We start from the raw sequence: 21,552 nt of genomic DNA, 5'->3' as shown, positions 1-21,552 counted from the left end.
CTAGGTGACACACAGAGGCCACTGAAGACTCCCATCATGACTACCCTTCCTGTTTAGAACGAATTTGTGCCCATGTGCTTCTGGACAATTCCATGTAGATAATAGCCATGTCCTTCTTTCAGTAACCTGACAGAGGTATTCTTCTGCTAGAAAATCTTCCCCCTTATTTTCTGAGTGATGTGACCACTCCCTGAGAGCTTTCTTGTTCGTAGACTAGGGAGTCCTTGGTTACATTTATGAGACTCTTTGTCTTTGGAATTATTTTGAGTGTTCATCATCAGCTGAAAAAAATCCACTTGGTGCTGGAAACAGAAAGAGAAGTTGCAAAAATAGAAGGTCAGTGGTGTGGTCAGAGGTCAGAGGTAGATCAGGAGTGCAGAAACCCACCCTTCTTTCTGAGAATGTAGCTCCCTTAAATTCACAAATGTGGTTAGTGTTGCTTGAGTCCTTAAAGAACAAAAGCAACTGTAGCTGAACCGGAAGAAATCTAGCTGATTTGTCAACCATTTTACAATAAATTACAGTAAATATAAATTTAAAAAATAACATTGATTTTTTTGAAAACGTTTTGGTAGGTGATGAAAATAGTATTTCCCTTGTTTTAATCATTTTTATCTGCTCTTAGAGATTTTCATAGATGTATACAATGAGATATAGTCATGCCCACCCCATCATTTCCTCCATTAGATTCCTTCTAGATCCCTTGTAACATTTCTTCTTCCAAACCTCATGACTTTTTTTTAAAAAAAATAACCCTTTGAGTCCAAGTGTTGTCCATATGTCCCTGTGTGTTGGGTCATTCACTGGTACATGGGAAACCTATTGGTGGCTACACCCTCTCTCTGCAGCCATTAACTGCTAATAGTTCCTCTTGTGGTGTAGGATGGCTCTTTCTATGTGTTGCTTTCATTGGTTAAATAAAGAGACTGCCTTGGCCTTTTGGTAGGCAGAGTAGACAGAACATAATTCTGGGAGAAAGAAAGCAGAGTCAGGCAGAAGCCATGTTTCTCTTGCCCAAGAGGGACGATGGTTAGACTCATGCCAGTAAACCACAGTCAAGTGGCAATACACATTAATAGAAATGGGTTAATCAAGATGTGAGAGTTAGCCAGTAAGAGGCTAGAACTAATGGGCCAGGCAAGGTTTAAATGAATACAATTTGTCTGTTGTTATTTTGGGTGTAAAGCTAGCCATGCAGGAGCCGGGCAGGATGAAAAGCAGGCCTGCTCCCCTTATCACTACACTCATGGAAAAATGGGATTTGGAGAGGTCCTCCATCATCTATGTTGGAGATTTGGTGGTGTTATCTTGTGCTGGTCCTGTGCCTTGTCATTTTTTCTCAATTGCAATTCATACACAGTGCACTCTTGATTTTATTTGTTTTGTTAAGGGTTAATTCCTGACTTATTCTCAACCAGTTTTTCAAAATTTCAAAATTTCCTCTCCCAGAAATAAAAATATTCCTTTTCTCTCTCTAAACATAACCTTTCCTATCTACTTTTAGTGATAGATGAAGTGAAACACACAGCTCACATGTTCACAGCCCAACATATTACAAACCCTGTACCTCTCAGGAGACCATCACTTTTACCTTCTCACCAGAGTTCAGCTGGTTTTCCTTCATTCTAGCCACAAATTTTTTGAAGAATGCTATCGAATCCTTTGGATATCTGGTGACATTTAACATCTCATATATTGGTGTAAGAAATGGAAAGAGTGCTGAAAAGATAGAGAAATAATAAATTTTAGTGGAAATACAGGTTTTATGTAGTGAAATGAAACAGTCTAAAGAATAAGTCACCAGTGTCTCAACCAAACCATCCTCTCTGTGACGTTGCTCACACTGGGTCACCACCATAATGCTACTTCTGCATTGAGGAGTAGTGAAAGGAACAATTCTGACTCTTGGATTTAACTCTGCTCCTGTAGTTTGTGTGGATCCACAATACAGACAGGGCCATTGACATGGTTCAACAGCTAAAGGGACCTACAGAATAGCCTAACAACCTGAGTTTGATCCCTGCATCCCACACTGTGGAAGTAGAGAATCAACACATGCCATATAAACATCAAAGCACATGTCCACAAACATAGACAAATAAATCAGTAAATTTCTTTTTAAGCAATAAATAAACAAACAAGTAGATAAATAGGTAGATTTCTTATTAGCTGATAAGTAGTAAAGAAAGTACAGCCAAGGTAGCATTTGTTTTTCACTCGGCATGCTAAAAACAAAATTAGCACCAGAAAGGATATTTGGAAAATGGGAATTCTGTACAAATTAATTATATAAATATCATTATCACATAATAATCTTATTAAATAACCAACAGTTCAAGAAATCCAGAAGGAAACTGGAAAATTTATGGAGATACAGTTTTGTGTCAGAGTACTTGCCTAGCATGCGCGAGATCTTGTGATCTCCTTCAAGTAGCAAAAGAATACAAAATGTCTCAAGAGGGTATGAAATGAAGATAAACTAAGACCATATAGAGAAAAGGTATAGGGATGTTTATGTTTTGGGATAATCTTTTTGTACACTGTGAAGATGTGTCTCTGCTAAGGCACTTTTGGATTGGTTTAATAAAGAGCTCAATGGCCAATAGCTAGGCAGGAGAGGATAGGCAGGACTTCCAGTAGGAGAGAGGCATCTGGGAAAAAGAGAGGTGTAATTCACCAGCAAGATGTGGGGGCAGGGGGGTGGAATTGGGAGTCAGATGTACACATGAAGTAAAAGTAACGAACCACATGGTAGAAGGTAGATTAATAGAAATGGGTTAATTTAAGTTATAAGAGCTAGTGGGAAACAAGCCTAAACTAAGGCCAAGCTCTCATAATTAATAAGAAGTTTCCATGTCATTACTTGTGTTCTGGTGGTCCAAATAAAGTCCAGCCACAGGCTTACAGCCTTAATTTGTTACACCTCAAATATCAGACTTTACAGTGTAAAATAAAATTTTAAAACAACTAACTCCAGGGCAGGAGAAATGACTCATTGGTAAAATACTTGCTGTGCAAGCACCAGATCTGAGTTTGATACCCAGCACCTCTGTAAAGCCAAGGTCAAAGACAGGTGACCAATCTCAGATAGAAAAAAAAAATCACATGATCATCCTCAGTTCTAGAGTCTAGCCTATAATGAAAAATGCAAATATGTGAAAGGTATAAGTGTGGATATGGGATAATGCTCAAAAGGAGAGGATAATACTTGGTGTTGAGGATGGGATGTAGGGAAAAGGACACAAGAGCTGTGTATGGAAAAGTAATTGACAGAGAAAATATTAAAACCCCAAATGAGGCAACTGCTAACTGTACACAGCACATATACACACCAAAAAATTACTACAGGACCTGGAGAGATTGCTCAACAGTTAGAAGTGGCTGCACTTGCAAAGGACCAGGATTTGATTCCCAACAGTCATGTAGCTTCTCTTAAGCATGCATAACTTCAATTCCAGGAGATTCAATGCCCTTTTATGGCCTGGGCTGGCCTTTAATTCATGTGGTATACATATATGCAGGTAAAACACCATTACACATAAAATAAAAATAAGTAAATCATTTAAAAATGTTAAAACAATTCAGCTGGCCTCCCTGCTCAGCGTGCTAGGGCACTGGGACCGAACCCGAACCAGGAGGCCGGTAGCTCCTTTGTTCCCATAGCCTGCCTGCAGCGAGCAGGGTGGGCCCTTTGTTCGAGAGCTAACCAAGCAGCGCGGAGTTTCGATCTGGGCACCAAGTGAAACATCATAGTGGTAAGTGAGTGCTGCGGCAGCTGGGAATATACCTCAGCCCGCCCACACTTCCTGGCCATCCTACAGGGGCTATACTGCCCATACCTCCTCTCTCTTCCTATCCCATCCAACTTACATCCAGATCCCCCCACCCTCTGTCTCCTTCCCTCCCTCCCTTCTTTGGCGGCATAGCGCCTCCCTGCTCAGCCTGCTAGGGCGCTGGGACCGAACCCGAACCAGGAGGACAAAGGGGTGGCCTGTAGCTCCTTTGTTCCCATAGCCTGCCCGCAGCGAGCAGGGTGGGCCCTTTGTTCGCAAGTTGACCAAGCAGCGGAGTTTCGATCTGGGCCCCAAGTGAAACATCATTGTGGAGAAACATCTCTGGGGAGTGACATCACTGGGAAGGTACATCAGTGGGCAAGAAGACCTGATCCTGTAAAAGAAGATCCAAAGGGGAGTATTGGGAGGAAGAGATGGGCAGACGCCAATGCAGGAATTCTCCCAACAATCTGAAAAACAACACGAAACCACCAGAAGCCAGTGACCTCACAACAGGAGGACATGAACAGCTTAATCAAGAAGAAGTAGAAAAAACTGACTTCATGAAAGTGATTGACACCCTTAAACAGCATATAAAAAACGCCCTTATAGAAATGGATGAGAAATATAACAGAAAGTTCGAGGAATTGAGTAAATCAGTGAATGATACCCTAGGAAACCAAGGAAAAACAATCAAGCAGATAAAGGAAACAGTTCATGACTTGAAAACTGAAATGGAGGCAAAGAAGAAAACACAAACAGAGGGCCGGCTGGACATGGAAAATCTAGGTAAACGAATAGAGACTACAGAATCAAGCATAACCAGCAGAATACAAGAGATAGAAGAAAGAATCTCAGATTCTGAGAATAACATAGAGAAAATAAACGCTCTGATCAAAGAAAACAGCAAGTCCAACAAACTCTCATCACAAAACATTCAGTAAATATGGGACACAATAAAAAGACCAAACCTAAGAAAAATTGGAGTAGAAGAAGGAGAAGAAGTGCAGCTCAATGGTCCAGAAAATATACTTAATAAAATTATAGAAGAAAACTTTCCCAACCTGAAGACAGATATACCTATGAAGGTTCAAGAAGCATACAGAACACCAAATAGGCTGGATCAAAAGAAAACATCCCCTTGCCATATAATAATCAAAACACAAAATATACAGAATAAAGAAAGAATATTAAGAGCCGCAAAGGAAAAAGGCCAAGTTACTTATAAAGGTAAACCTATCAGACTTACACCTGACTTCTCTATGGAAACCATGAAAGCCAGAAGGTCCTGGATAGATGTACTGCAAAAACTAAGAGATCATGAATGCAAGCCCAGACTACTATATCCAGCCAAGCTTTCATTCACTATAAATGGAAAAAACAAAATTTTCCAGGATAAAAACAAATTTAAACAATACGCAGCCACAAATCCAGCCTTACAGAAAATAATAGAAGGAAAATCACTAACCAAGGAGTCCAACAATGACCACAATAACTCAGACATCTAGAGACCCTTCAGCAGCGCAAATCAAAGAAGGAAAACACACAAACCCTACTACTAAAAAAGTTACCAGAGTTAACAACCACTGGTCATTAATATCGCTTAATATCAATGGGCTCAACTCACCTATAAAAAGGCACAGGCTAAGAGATTGGATAAGAAAACAGGATCCAACATTCTGCTGTTTACAAGAAACACACCTCAACCACAAAGACAGGCACCTACTCAGAGTAAAGGGCTGGGAAAAGGCTTATCAAGCAAATGGACCTAAGAAACAAGCAGGTGTGGCCATACTAATTTCTAACAAAGTTGACTTCAACCTTAAATCAATCAGAAGAGATGGAGAGGGACATTTTATACTCATAACAGGAACAATTCATCAGGAAGAAGTCTCAATCCTGAATATCTATGCCCCTAATATAAAAGCACCCACGTACGTAAAAGAAACATTACTAAAACTCAAGGCAGCCATCAAACCGCACACACTAATAGTAGGAGACTTCAACACTCCTCTCTCACCAATGGACAGGTCAAGCAAACAGAAACCTAACAGAGAAATTAGAGAATTAATGGGGGTAATGAAGCAAATGGACTTAACAGACATCTATAGATTATTCCACCCAAAGAGGAAAGAATATACCTTCTTCTCTGCAGCTCATGGAACCGTCTCGAAAATTGACCACATACTCGGTAACAAAGCTAACTTACACAATTACAAAAAAATATTAGTAACCACCTGTGTCTTATCAGATCACCATGGATTAAAGTTAGAATTCAACAACAATGCTACCCCCAGAAAGCCTACAAATTCGTGGAAACTGAACAGTCAACTACTGAACCATACCTGGATTAAGGAAGAAATTAAGAAAGAAATTAAAGTCTTCCTTGAATTCAATGAAAATAAAGAAACAACATACTCGAACTTATGGGACACTATGAAAGCAGTCCTGAGAGGAAAGTTCATAGCACTAAGTGCCCACCTAAAGAAAACAGAGAAAGCACATATTGGAGACTTAACAGCCCACTTGAAAGCTCTAGAAAAAAAAGAAGCAGACTCACCTAGGAGGAGTAGAAGACTGGAAATAATCAAACTGAGGGCTGAAATCAACAAAATAGAAACACAGAAAACAATCCAAAGAATCAATGAAACAAAAAGCTGGTTCCTGAGAAAATCAACAAGATTGATAAACCCCTATCCAAACTCATCTAACGGCAGAGAGAGAACACGCAAATTAATAAGATCAGAAATGAAAAGGAGGACATAACCACAGACACAGAGGAAATTCAGAGAGTCATTAGATCTTACTACAAAAGCCTGTATGCCACAAAACTGGAAAATGTAAAAGAAATGGACACGTTTTTAGATAAATACCATTTACCAAAACTAAACCAGGACCAGGTGAACAATCTAAACAGACCTGTCAGTCGCGAAGAATTAGAAGCTGTTATCAAGAACCTCCCTACCAAAAAAAGCCCAGGACCAGATGGTTTCAATGCAGAATTCTACCAGAACTTCCAAGAAGACCTAATACCTATACTCCTTAATGTATTCCACAATATAGAAACAGAAGAGTCATTACCAAATTCCTTTTATGAAGCCACAATTACTCTGATACCAAAACTACTCAAAGACTCAACCAGGAAAGAGAACTTCAGGCCAATCTCACTCATGAATATCAACGCAAAAATCCTCAACAAAATACTGGCAAACCGAATCCAAGAACACACCCGAAAAATTATCCATTATGATCAAGTAGGCTTCATTCCTGAGATGCAGGGCTGGTTCAACATACTAAAATCTATCAATGTAATCCAGCATATAAATAAACTGAAAGAAAAAAACCATATGATCATTTCATTAGATGCTGAAAAAGCATTTGACAAAATTCATCATCCATTTATGTTAAAAGTCTTGGAGAGATTAGGGATACAAGGGTCATACCTAAATATAATAAAAGCTATATACAGCAAGCCGACAGCTAACATCAAATTAAACGGAGAGAAATTCAAAGCCATCCCACTTAACTCAGGAACACGACAAGGCTGTCCACTCTCACCATACCTCTTCAATATAGTGCTTGAAGTTCTAGCAATAGCAATAAGACAACATAATGGGATCAAGGGGATTCGAATTGGAAAGGAAGAAGTGAAACTTTCGTTATTTGCAGATGATATGATCGTGTACATAAGCGACCCCCAAAACGCCACCAAAGAACTTTTACAGCTGATAAACAGCTTTAGTAATGTGGCAGGATACAAGATCAACTCCAAAAAATCAGTCACCCTCTTATACACAAAGGATATGGAAGCAGAGAGGGAAATCAGAGAAGCTTCACCATTCACGATAGCCACAAACAGCATAAAATATCTTGGGGTAAATCTAACCAAGGAAGTGAAAGATCTATTTGACAAGAACTTTAAGGCATTGAAGAAAGAAATTGAAGAGGATACCAAAAAATGGATGGACCTCCCTTGCTCTTGGATTGGGAGGATCAACATAGTAAAAATGGCAATTCTACCAAAGGCAATTTATAGATTCAATGCAATCCCCATCAAGATCCCATCAAAATTCTTCACAGATCTTGAGAGGACAATAATCAACTTTATATGGAAAAACAAAAAACCCAGGATGGCCAAAACAATCCTATACAAAAAAGGATCTTCTGGAGGCATTACCATCCCTGACTTCAAACTCTATTACAGAGCTACAGTAATGAAAACAGTATGGTACTGGCATAAAAACAGAGAAGTCAACCAATGGAATCATATTGAAGACCCGGATTTTATCCCACAAACCTATGAACACCTCATTTTCTTTTTTTTTATTTAAATTTATTTATTTATTAAGGATTTCTGCCTCGTCCCCACAACCGCTTCCCATTTCCCTCCCCCTCCCCCGATCAAGTCCCCCTCCCTCATCTGCTCGAAGAGCAATCAGGGTTCCCTGACCTGTGGGAAGCCCAAGGACTGCCCACCTCTATCCAGGTCTCGTAAGGTGAGCATCCAAACTGCCTAGGCTCCCACAAAGCCAGTACGTGCAGTAGGATCAAAAACCCACTGCAATTATTCTTGAATTCTCAGTATTCCTCATTGTCCGCTATGTTCAGCTAGTCTGGATTTATCCCATGCTTTTTCAGACCTAGGCCTGCTGGCCTTGGTGAGATCCCAATAGATCATCCCCATTGTCTTAGTGTGTGGGTGCACCCCTCGTGGTCCTGAGTTCCTTGCTCGTGCATACAACAAAAGTATATGCTCAACTATGTTCATGAACACCTCATTTTCGAAAAAGGAGCTAAAAGTATACAATGGAAGAAAGAAAGCATCTTCAACAAATGGTGCTGGCACAACTGGATGTCAACCTCTAGAAGAATGAAAATAGACCCATATCTATCACCGTGCACAAAACTCAAGTCCAAATTGATTAAAGACCTCAATATCAGCCCAAACACACTGAACCTGATAGAAGAGAAAGTGGGAAATACCCTACAACAGATGGGCACAGGAGATCGCTTCCTATGTATAACCCCAGCAGCACAGACATTAAGGGCAACATTGAATAAATGGGACCTACTAAAACTGAGAAGCTTCTGTAAAGCAAAGGACATTGTCACCAAGACACAAAGGCAACCTACTGACTGGGAGAAGATCTTCACCAACCCCGCAACAGACAAAGGTCTGATCTCCAAAATATATAGAGAACTCAAGAAACTAGACTTTAAAATGCTAATTAACCCAATTAAAAAATGGGGCACTGAACTGAACAGAGAATTCTCAACAGAAGAAGTTCAAATGGCCAAAAAACACTTAAGGTCGTGCTCAACTTCCTTAGCAATCAGGGAAATGCAAATCAAAACAACTTTGAGATATCATCTTACACCTGTCAGAATGGCTAAAGTTAAAAACACCAAGGATAACCTTTGCTGGAGAGGCTGTGGAGGAACGGGTACCCTCATCCATTGCTGGTGGGAATGCAATCTTGTGCAACCACTGTGGAAGTCAGTGTTTCGGTTTCTCAGGAAATTCGGGATCAACTTACCCCTGGACCCAGCAATACCACTCCTGGGAATATACCCAAGAGATGCTCTATCATATGACAAAAGCATTTGTTCAACTATGTTCATAGCAGTATTATTTGTAATAGCCAGAACCTGGAAACAACCTAGATGCCCTTCAATGGAAGAATGGATGAAGAAAGTATGGAATATATACACGTTAGAGTACTACGCTGCGGTAAAAAACAATGACTTCTCGAATTTTGCATGCAAATGGATGGAAATAGAAAACACTATCCTGAGTGAGGTGTCCCAGACCCAAAAAGATGAACATGGGATGTACTCGCTCATAATTGGTTTCTAGCCATAAATAAGGGCCACGGAGTCTACAATAGGTGAACCTAAAGAAGCTAAGTAAGAAGGTGAACCCAAGGAAAAACATATAGTTATCCTCTTGGCTAAGGGAAGTAGACCAAATTGCCAGGGAGAAAATTTGGATCTTGGGGGTGGGGTGGGATGGGGGTAAGGGGAGATGGGGAGAGAAAAGGTAGAAGGGAAGGAGGGGGAACCTGGGGAAACAGGAGAATTGGGATAAAGGAAAGATGGATAGGGGAGCAGGGAACCACAATCCTTAGTTAAGGGAGCCACTTTAGGGTGGGCAAGAGACTTGACCCTAGAGGGGCTCCCAAGTGCCCAAGATGAGGTTCCCAGTTAGTTCCTTGGGCAGCTGAGGATTGGGAACCTGAAATGACCCTATCCTAGAGCAATACTGACGAATATCTTGCATATCATCATAGAACCTTCATCTGGTGATGGATAGAGATAGAGACAGAGACCCACACAGGAGCACTGGACTGAGCTCCCAAGGTCCCGATGAGGAGCAGAAGGAGGGAGAACATGAGCAAAGAAGTCGGGACCACGAGGCGTGCACCCACCCACTGAGACAGTGGAGCTGATCTACTGGGAGCTCACCAAGGCCAGCTGGACTGTGACTGAAAAAGCATGGGATAAAACCGGACTCTCTGAGCATGGCGAACAATGAGGGCTGATGAGACGCTAAGGACAATGGCACGGGGTTTTGATCCTACTTAATGTGCTGGCTTTGTGGGAGCCTAGCCAGTTTGGATGTTCACCTTCCTAGATATGGACGGAGGGGGGAGGACCTAGGACATACCACAGGGCTGGGAACTCGGACTGCTCTGTGGACTGGAGAGGGAGGGGGAGAGGAGTGGGGGGAGGGAGAGAAGGGTGGGAGGAGGGGGAGAAGGGTGGGAGGACGGGGAGGGAAATGGGAGCCTGGGAGGAGGTGGAAACTTGTTTTTTGTTTATGGTTTTTTTTCTTCTTTTCTCAATAAAAAAAGAAGAAAAAACAATTCAGCTATATAAGAGAGATGATCTAAAAGCAGACATTAGCACACCTAGCTTGGGTTTTTAATTGCATTAGGACTAGGGAAATTCTAATCAAAACCACAGGTCCAGCCTGCAGCATATCCACTAAGCAGCAATGATTAAAGTCACAGGAGAGCCAAGTGTTGGGTGGGACATGGAGAACTTGGAACTCTCCTGCATTTCCAGAAGGCATATAAAAAGCTGCATCTACCGTGGAAAACATATGTTTAGATGTTAAATATGTTAAAAAGAGGTTACTTTGTAATGCAGGAACAACGATTTTTAATATATCTCAGAACATAAAAACAAATATTTAAACGTAACCTTGTATTGAAATGCTCATGGCAGCAAAATTCATGGCAAACATATAAAATTAACTTCAATGTCTATAAACTAATATAGATTATTACTCACTCATAGACATAGGAGACAGTTACAGTAGTTTCACTTAATAGTGTTCTAAATGAGAGAGACTGTCACAGAGACTATATAGTCTATGATCCCATTGATGTGTAATATGCATATACAGAGAAAATGAATTGGTGGTTGCTAAGGTCAAGGCTGCTTGAAGGACAATGGTGCAAATTTGCAGCATGGCTAGAACAAAGTCTTCTGAGGTCGTCATTGGTATCAGACCATGTAGATCATCAGTCAGTGCAGACCCCTGAGTGATCAAAGTACAGAGAATAAGTGACTGTTGAGTTCTGAGTCCTACATGGAGCATCTATATCAACACCTCCACCACTCCAGGCTCAAGGAACATCATGAAAACTGATGTGGGGGTAAAGGAAGGGCCGGGACAGGTTGTGTGATAATGTGGGGTTCTGTTCTGTGTGCTATGAATGTTTTATTACCATCGGTTAATAAAGAAGCTTCTTTGGTTCAGAATGTAGCTAGATGAGAAATCTGAACAGAGATATAGAGAGAGGGTAGGCAGAGTCAGGGAGACGCCATGTACGTGCCAAGGAGACAGATGCTGGAAGTTTACACGGTAAGCCACAGCCTTGTAGTGAAATACAGAATGATTGAAATGGGTTAATTTAAGATTTAATGGCTAGCCAACAATAAGCCAGAGCTAATAGGCCAAGAAGTAATGTAATTAATATGGTTTCTGTGTAATTACTTGAATCTGTGCAGCCAGAAAACCAACAAGCAGTCTACGTTTACAGTGTAAAATACCATATCCTGGAGACAACATGGCCCATTCTTGAACTTATCACCTGCATGAGATCACACCAATAATATTGGTCAACATCCTAGCAGGCAGAATATGCTGGACTTACAATATGGCCAAAAAAGAGATGGGGCATTAAATTGAGAGAAAGGTGTGTTGAGGTGTCTGTGGGAAGTGGGGCTGAAAATTAGGGAAGGGTATAATCAAGATATATTGTATACCGTTATTACATTGTCAAAGGATAAATAAAATAATTATAAAATGAAGAGAGGAGCAGTGTGTTAAGCCTTTAATCCCAGCACTCAGGAAGTAGAGGTAATGGGATCACTGTGAGTTCAAGGCCAGCCTGTTCTACACGGCAATTTCCAGGCAAGTTGAGCTACCCAGTGAGACTCTCTCTAAAAGAAAATTAAATTCAGAAACAAAAGTAAGGCAGTACATGTCTTACTGCCTTAAATACTGGATTTTGCCTTTATGTACAACATGATAAGCTTGTGAATTACATGTCAGGTGAATTATGCACCAATAGAGCTGTTAGCTTTGGTAAGTGTGGAAGAGAAAGGCTGAATTTCAAACATGGCAACAGACAAGTGCACTGGGTCAAAAGGCAGAAGAATTATCATACATACCTACTGACATTAACAATGGAACAAGAAATCCATTTTTAATAGTTTCTTGGTCTTTTCCATAAAAGGATTATGTCGTATGTTGAGAGAACCAACGTTCACACCAAATGCTGTGGTCGTAATGACATCCAAGCTGTAGGCCCCTAACACTCTGAGGTGATAAAAATGTGGGAATTTACCACATTCAGCAAGAAGCTTGAAATAATTTATATTTTGGGCAAGACTGGTGAAACCACCTCAGTTGGCCAAGCACCTTCCCCTACTATCTACCCTTTACCCTTGCGACCTTGATACTATCACATTTCTTTCTCAACTGTACATTTGTCATCTAGTGTCTAAAAGGGAAGAAGGAGCAGCTGGACATGTGAGACACACAGGATGACCCTTCTGCCCCTGCTGCCCTTCCTCTCCCAGAACCACAGTGGATTACCACTACTCACTCTTTCAAGGTAAGAGGCTTGCCTTTCTCTGCTTCTCTTCTCAAGTATTTTACCAAAATATCTCTGTACTGTTCAATGATGGGGAACATCTAAGCATAAAACACAAAGGCACCCATGGTTGTTAGGTATGGAGACGCAAATCACACAAACATTTCAATTATCAGTCCTTTTAGTCACCTCTTTGAGTTTTCCACTGGTGAAGGTGGGAGACAGCAAGGCTCAAATTCTCTTCCACTCCTCATCCTTAGCTGATGAGAGGGCTTTACTCATTATCCCCACTGGGCCAAAACTCTAGAGTCAAAAAATGGAAATATTGTTCTCTGTAAGTCCAGACCTTACTATGGTTGCAAAGTGCTAGGTGAATATTGGTGTATAACAGTTTGATTGTGACTGTTTACTATGGATCAAACCTCATCCTAGAAGCAAAAGTGATCAGAATTTCCTCACAACCTTTAAGACATTGGGTGCTCACTGGGCTGCCTGTTGAACTTTTAAACATTTTTATTCCAGGATCCTTGTAAATTTTAATCTCCCTGTGGTTTAAAAATTAGTTTCAGGGTTGGCAGGAATCAGGAACAAACATAGTAGATTCTCCAGAGTTACGCAGATGGCAAATGGCTTGAGGATAAATAGAAAGTGAACTTTGTATCACACAAGTTCTCCAGCTCTATATTTACAGGATAGGCCATGTGAAAATTGATGCCTTGATATGGTGTGTGCACGTGCATGCATATGAACGTTCAGGTGTGTGTGTGTGTGTGTGTGTGTGTGTGTGTGTGTGTGTGTGTGGAGAGTAGAACACTGGTGTGCATTCTCATTTGGAGAATAGAGGTCTGACATCTTCCTCTATACCTCCACTGTATTTTTTAGGCAGGGTGTCTCAATGTATATAGAAGGATCTGGGTTGACTAGAGTAGCCATTCAGCAAGCCGCTAGGACCCACCTATTTCCAAATATAGCTCAAATAACACATACATGCTGCTCTGCCCAGCTTTTATGTGGATGCTGGGGATCTACACTCAGGTCCTTTACTGACAGAGCCATTTCCCTAGCCTGAGACACTTTAAATATTTGATCTTTGGGTATTTTTCTAGAATTATTTTAGTATTGTTTGTATGTATGCATGCATGTGTGTATAAATGTATGTACATATGTATGCAGTGTAATCAGAGGTCAGAGGAGTGAGTTGGATCTCCTAAAGCAGGAGTTACAGGTGATTTGAGCTGCTGGATGTAGATGTAGGCAACCAATCCCCCATCCTCTTTTAGAACTTTCAGCCACTATGTCATCTCTCTAGACCCTGGTTTATTTGGCTTGAGATTGTTTGTTTAGGAATAGTGTTGTAGGAATCATTTTTCCTTAATTTTTTCTTCAGTGATAAAAGGGAAAATATAATTCTATTTCCCTGGTGGGAACTTTATTCTATTTTCCACATTTATACTTTATACTAACGTTGAATTTCACAACTGCCCTTATATTAAAGCACTCAGCACAACAGAAAGAAGTGGAACTGTATTCCCTTAATGAAGGGCAGCAGTTTCAACTAGACCTTCAGCCAACTCCACCACATGACCAAAAGCTGAATGGGGACCAGAGAGATAGCTCAGTAGGTAAATGTGCTTGCTGCCAAGCCCAACAACCTGAGTTCATTCCCCAGGATGCAGGGGGTAGAAAGAGGGAACCACAAGGTTTCTCCAGACAGAACAGTGGGATAGCCATGATTTAAAAAGAGCGAACATTGAACTAAGTATCATACCTCACAATAATTTACCATAAATAAAATCATATATTTAAGAGCTAATCTCAAAAGGATATTTTTTTTCACACAAGAAAACCCACACAAAAGGGCCAGGTGACTAGTCATCAACTTGACACTGTCCACACAATACACTGAGAAGGAAAATGGATACAAAATGAGAGAAGAAGGCAGGCTGTATATGGAGGGCAAGGAGCCGCGCTCTATTATGTGTGTTTGCCACTGCACGAATATAGATCTGTGGAAAACTGCACCATTCCACACAGATATAAGAAAGGACCCATGAAATAGGAAATGTAAACACAATCTAGATGACAACAGTGTATATCTACAAGTAGATACAATAATATAGTATATTTATACTTCCTCACTAGTAAAATGAATACCCCGACACTGCTTGTATATTATTGTGGAAACCACTGTGAATCAATATTTATTTCTTTTTTAAAATTCACTAAGTAGCCAAAGAGGTAGCAGTGCATACTCTTATACCCAGCAATCAGGAGGCAGAGACAGGCAGATCTCTATGAGTTTAAGACAGCCTGGCCTACAGAGTAAGTTCCAGATAAGTCAGAGCTACACAGAGATACACTGTCTCTAAAAAAACCAAAGAAAACAAACAAAATAATTTCAATAGGTAAAAATAAAGGTTTGTATTCTTAAAAGGGGGAGTCCGGGTGATGGTTCAACAGTTAAGGGTGCTTGCTGATCTTCTGGAAGAGCCAGGTCCCAGCACCCATGCCAGGCCCCTCCAACTGCTTGGAACACTAATCTAGTGGATCTCAACCCCTTTTTTGGCCTCCACAGGAACCTAACATGTATGGCATTTACTTTTATAGATACATGCAGTGGGACAATGGTCTTGTATTCTTTAAAGGTTGTCAGTTGTACTGGTTTAATAAAATGCTGATTGGTCAGTAGTCAGGCAGAAAGTATAGTTGAAGCAACCAGCCAATAAGTAGAGGCGGGGTGATGAGAAGAGGAGAATTCTGGGAAGAGCAAAGACTCAGTCTGCATTCCTCACCCAGACACAGAGGAATCAGGATGAGACTGCCTCACTAATAGAAGGTACCAAGCCATGCGACTAGCACAGACAAGAATTATGGATTACTGTAAGGTGTAAGAATTAGTTAACAAGGAAGCCTGAGATAATATGTCAACCAGTTTATTATTAATATAAGCCTCCTTGGGACTGTGTGTTTCTTTGGGACTGTGTGGCTGCAGGACCGGGCACGATAGAATCTCTGTCAACAGACATACATATATACATATAAATGAAAATAGCAAAAACAAATCTTTAAATTTTTTAAATTAAAAAAGTTACCTACCCGTCAGTTTGTGAACACAGAATAGCAGTCCTTCACTAGTACATTTTTGATCATCTCTGTGTCTGTGATAGCTAACACAGGTGTTTGACCATCATGTAACCTGGGTGAGGAAAACAGCTCATTAACCCAAGCTAGGTTATAAAGTGGAAGCCCAAATCCTCACTTTGATTCCAATGTTACATGACCCTCACTATGGTTATACAACAAGTTGTCACACTAATTCCAAGTCCAGCTTAGGGAGTCTGACCACAGATCCATTGAGTCTTTGTAAAGTGACAGGTGATGTCATTGAAGACACAATGAGTCACTTAAAGACAAAACAGTTTGTAGTTGGAATCTCGTAGAGTCATTGTATCTTGGGTAAACATTAGGATGAAAAAGTTGTTTCTCACTGTATGTATGATAATGGCAGAATATATTAGTTTCTTGTTCAAGGCTCCAAGACCTTGAGGAAATCATAGTCGGGAACAGTAATTGTTTTCTATGACTTATAGTTGTTTTCTCTATGGGATTTCCATCCATTGCATGTCTTCTGTCACAGTACTATCCAGGCATGCTTGGAGGGCTTGAATTATTGGCTACTGCAACAATGCACAACAGGGACTGGAATTGCAGGGGTGTGATTATTTCTTTCAGAGAACATGTAGAATAGATCAAAGCAGCTTTGGCATGAGGAACTTGTTTTACCCCAAACACAACTTTGGGGTAAATTCATTTCTGAACAGAGATTTGAGGTTTAGTGTAGAGAGCTGCGTGGAGCCGCACCTGATGGTGCTGGCTTCCGCCCTCCACAATCCCGAAAGCGAGTGCTCTCTGTGATAATCAACTCCTAATATGGCTAAGGCCTGACTCATGGTATTATCACGCAACGATCATCAGCTGCTTGCATATGCATGAACGTATGTGCAGTGCCCGCGTGGCAATCCAGGGTTGGCGGCTCGTGCCTTTTTAAAGGCTGGGAAAGGTTTGCCCAGGGGGAGAGAGAAAGAGAAAGAGAAGGAAAAAGTTTGCTGTGAACAAGGTCCTGAATAAACGGCTTGCAAGAAGAGCTCCGGTGTTGCGTCTTCCTTGCTGGTTGAGGCGGGGTTGAGGTGGCCCATACGAGGAACCTCCAAAGCTCTCTCCGTGGAGCCCAGAACTTGCTGCAGTCAGGGGGTGCACCTGTAAATTCTCAGGTAAGATTGAGGAATTGCGACAAGAGCGGGTTTTCTGTTCTCACCAATAGAAAAAGGGAGAGCAAGGTAGTAGAGCTGCAACAAGAGTGGTCAGGTTAAAAGTGAAATTGTACGAATCTAGCATTTGTTCAGATGGGCGCTTCACCTTCGCATCCAATTTTTATAGCTCTTAAGAAAGGAGTCAGGCCAGGCGGTGGTGGCGCAAGCCTTTAATCCCAGCACTCGGGAGGCAGAGGCAGGCGGATCTCTGTAAGTTCGAGACCAGCCTGGTCTACAAGAGCTACTTCCAGGACAGGCTCTAAAACCACAGAGAAACCCTGTCTCGAAAAACCAAAAAAAAAAAAAAAGAAAGGAGTCATATCAGTTTGGAGGCTAGTGCGGCGTTGCTTGAAAGACCAAAGGTATAGTGAAGCAATAGAGAATAGCCAGGCCACCTTAGAGATCCTACAGGAGAAGAGGTCTGAGAGAGCAACCTCTGAAAAGGCTGTTTGACACTGGGTCAAGTAAAGGTATGAGGAAAAAGGACCCAGGAAAAGAAAAAACAGGATTCTATCCTAGTCTGTCAGAACTGGAGGAGTCGGATATTTCCACTCCCTCAGAGTCTGATGATGATGACGATGAGGAAGAGGAGGGCTTTTATGTGGTCCCCCTAGAATCTATCCATAAATCTCTAGACAGGATAAAGATCAAGAGGAAAGAAAGGGAGAAACAGAAGCAAAAACAACTCGAAAGTACAAAGAGGAGTGTAACTCCTTCGGCTCCCCCCCCTCTGTATCCTGAGGCCATGGGAGCAGAAGGAGGGATTTCTTTCAGTCCTGGAGTATGGAAGGAGGTCAGAGCAGAAATGATGACCCAGAAAGGAGTTAGGATGATGACTGCTTTCCCAGTATTTCAAGATCAACAAGGTAACAGATATCATGAGCTGTTAGATTTCAAGGTTATCAAAACATTGGCGGAGTCTGTCCGGACCTATGGCATTTCAGCCTCTTTTATGGTGGCTCAGGTGGAGGCTTTGCATAGATACACTATGACCCCATCTGACTGGATGAACCTTGCAAAGTTTTGCTTATCCCCTGGTCAATATTTGGATTGGAAAGCTTCTTTAATTGAATTTGCCAATGCACAGGCTGCAATAAATTTGGCAGCTGGAGGAGCTCAAGCAGTCTGGGATACAGACATGCTACTCAGACAAGGTAGATTTGCCAATCAACAAAATGGATATCCCCCTCAGGTGTATGAACAAATTAACAATCTTGCTACTCGAGCCTGGAAATCTCTGCCAAAAAGAGGGGAAATAAGAGGCAATCTAACGAAGATTATTCAAGGACCTACAGAGCCTTTTTCTGATTTTGTGGCCAGGGTGATAGAAGCGGCAGGAAAGATATTTGATGACCCTGACACTGCCATGCCATTAATTAAACAGTTAGTGTTTGAACAATGTACTAAGGAATGTAGGGCAGCTATCACTCCATATAAGAGCAGGGGGTTGGAATACTGGATGAGAGCATGCAGAGAGCTAGGGGGTCCACTGACCAATGCCGGACTGGCGGCTGCAATACTTCGGTTAAGTAAAAACGGGGGCACTATGGGAACTTGTTTTCGACGTGGTAAAACAGGCCACATAAAGGGTAACTGCCCTCAAAGAGGAAGTACTTGGCAGGGAAATGCCCAGGAATCAGAAAGTGACCAACGCCCAAGACCAGGAATGTGCCCTAGATGTAAAAAAGGAAAACATTGGGCAAATGGGTGTAGGTCAGTAAAAGATATTAATGGACAACCCCTAGTAAATGTTACTATGCCAAAAAAAGGAGAGCGGGGCCCCCGACCTCAGGGCTCCCAGATATATGGGGCAATGGAGGATCAGAGAGAGAAGGGAGTCACGAGCAGTGGCCAACCTTCAGACACCCCAAGGACTGCGGCAAGCTACTGCAGGTTCAGCAGGATTGGACCTTCGTGCCACCAACAGACTCATATTAACCCCCCCCAAATGGGAGTTCAGACAGTAGACTCTGATTTTCAGGGTCCTCTTCAACCTGGTACAGTGGGATTATTTTTTTTTAACTTTTTTTTAACTTTTTTTTATTGAGAAAAGAGAAAAAAAAACAAATTTCCTCCTCCTCCCAGCCTCCCATTTCCCTCCCCCTCCTCCCACCCTTCTCCCCCTCCCCCCACTCCTCTCCCCCTCCCTCTCCAGCCCAAAGAGCAGTCAGATTTCCCTGCCCTGTGGTAAGTCCTAGGTCCTCCCCCCTCCGTGCATTTCTAGGAAGGTGAACATCCAAACTGGCTAGGCTCCCACAAAGCCAGCACATTACGTAGGTTCAAAACCCCGTGCCATTGTCCTTGGCGTCTCATCAGCCCTCATTGTTCGCCATGCTCAGAGAGTCCGGTTTTATCCCATGCTTTTTCAGTCATAGTCCAGCTGGCCTTGGTGAGCTCCCAGTAGATCAGCTCCACTGTCTCAGTGGGTGGGTGCTCCCCTCGTGGTCCCGACTTCTTTGCTCATGTTCTCCCTCCTTCTGCTCCTCATCGGGAACTTGGGAGCTAAGTCCAGTGCTCCTGTGTGGGTCTCTGTCTCTGTCTCCATCCATCACCAGATGAAGGTTCTATGATGATATGCAAGATATTCGTCAGTATTGCTCTAGGATAGGGTCATTTCAGGTTCCCCATCCTCAGCTGCCCAAGGAACTAACTGGGAACCTCGGCTTGGGTATCTGGGAGCCACTCTAGGTTCAAGTCTCTTGCCAACCCTAAGGTGGCTCCCTTAACTAAGAACCGTGCTTCCGTGCTCCCCCATCCAACCTTCCTTCATCCCAATCCTCCCCCTTCCCCAAGCTCCCCCCCATTCTCCCCCTCTCCCCCCTCTCTCCCCATCTCCCCTTACCCCCATCCCACCCCACCCCCAAGATCTCAATTTTCTCCCCGGCAATTTTGTCTACTTCCCATAGCCAAGAGGACAACTATATGCTTTTCCTTTGGTTCACCTTCTTACTTAGCTTCTTTGGGATCACCAGTGTAGACTCCGTGACCCTTGTTTATGGCTAGAAACCAATTATGAGTGAGTACATCCCATGTTCATCTTTTTGGGTCTGGGATACCTCACTCAGGATAGTGTTTTCTATTTCCATCCATTTGCATGCGAAATTTGAGAAGTCATTGTTTTTTAACGCAGCATAGTACTCTAATGTGTAGATATTCCACACTTTCTTCATCCATTCTTCCATTGAAGGGCATCTAGGTTGTTTCCAGGTTCTGGCTATTACAAATAATACTGCTATGAACATAGTTGAACAAATGCTCTTGTCATGTGATAGGGCATCTCTTGGGTATATTCCCAGGAGTGGTATTGCTGGGTCCAGGGGTAAGTTGATCCCGAATTTCCTGAGAAACCGAAACACCGATTTCCAAAGTGGTTGCACAAGATTGCATTCCCACCAGCAATGGATGAGTGTTCCCCTTCCTATACAGCCTCTCCAGCAAAGGCTATCATTGGAGTTTTTGATTTTAGCCATTCTGACAGGTGTAAGATGATATCTCAAAGTTGTTTTGATTTGCATTTCCCTGATTGCTAAGGAGGTTGAGCATGACCTTAAGTGTCTTTTGGCCATTTGAACTTCCTCTGCTGAGAATTCTCTGTTCAGTTCAGTGCCCCATTTTTTAATTGGGTTAATTAGCATTTTAAAGTCTAGTTTCCTGAGTTCTCTATATATTTTGGAGATCAGACCTTTGTCTGTTGCGGGGTTGGTGAAGATCTTCTCCCAGTCAGTAGGTTGCCTATTTGTCTTGGTGACAGTGTCCTTTGCTTTACAGAAGCTTCTCAGTTTTAGTAGGTCCCATTTATTCAATGTTGCCCTTAAAGTCTGTGCTGTTGGGGTTACACATAGGAAGCGATCTCCTGTGCCCATCTCCTGTAGGGTACTTCCCACTTTCTCTTCTATCAGGTTCACTGTGTTCTGACTGATAGTGAGGTCTTTAATCCATTTGGACTTGAGTTTTGTGCATGGTGATAGATATGGGTCTATTTTCATTCTTCTACAGGTTGACATCCAGTTATGCCAGCACCATTTGTTAAAAATGCTTTCTTTCTTCCATTGTATACTTTTGGCTCCTTTATCAAAAATGAGGTGTTCATAGGTTTGTGGGTTAAAATTCGGGTCTTCTATACGATTCCATTGGTTGACTTCTCTGTTTTTATGCCAGTACCACACTGTTTTCATTACTGTAGCTCTGTAATAGAGTTTGAAGTCAGGGATGGTAATGCCTCCAGACAATCCTTTATTGTATAGGATTGTTTTGGCTATCCTGGGTTTTTTGTTTTTCCATATAAAGTTGATTATTGTCCTCTCCAGATCTGTGAAGAATTTTGATGGGATCTTGATGGGGATTGCATTGAATCTATAA

General features: G+C 41.9%; 1 protein-coding gene and 1 pseudogene across 1 annotated transcript in view; one reads left to right on the top strand and one right to left on the bottom strand.

Annotated features, from left to right (window-relative positions):
- Positions 1-21,552, top strand: part of LOC121464907 (cytochrome P450 3A11-like) — a 160,801-nt gene that overhangs the window by 55,818 nt on the left and 83,431 nt on the right. The gene's annotated exons all lie outside the window — the stretch shown is intronic.
- Positions 1-21,552, bottom strand: part of LOC121464911 — a 40,208-nt pseudogene that overhangs the window by 3,593 nt on the left and 15,063 nt on the right.

This window comes from Microtus oregoni, unplaced genomic scaffold, assembly GCF_018167655.1.
Source record: "Microtus oregoni isolate MIOR12 unplaced genomic scaffold, Mior012 000029F_ref0000214, whole genome shotgun sequence".
NCBI classification, from domain to species: domain Eukaryota; kingdom Metazoa; phylum Chordata; class Mammalia; order Rodentia; family Cricetidae; genus Microtus; species Microtus oregoni.
The sequence above is the reverse complement of the archived record's forward strand: the minus strand, read 5'-3'. Positions and strand labels throughout refer to the sequence as shown.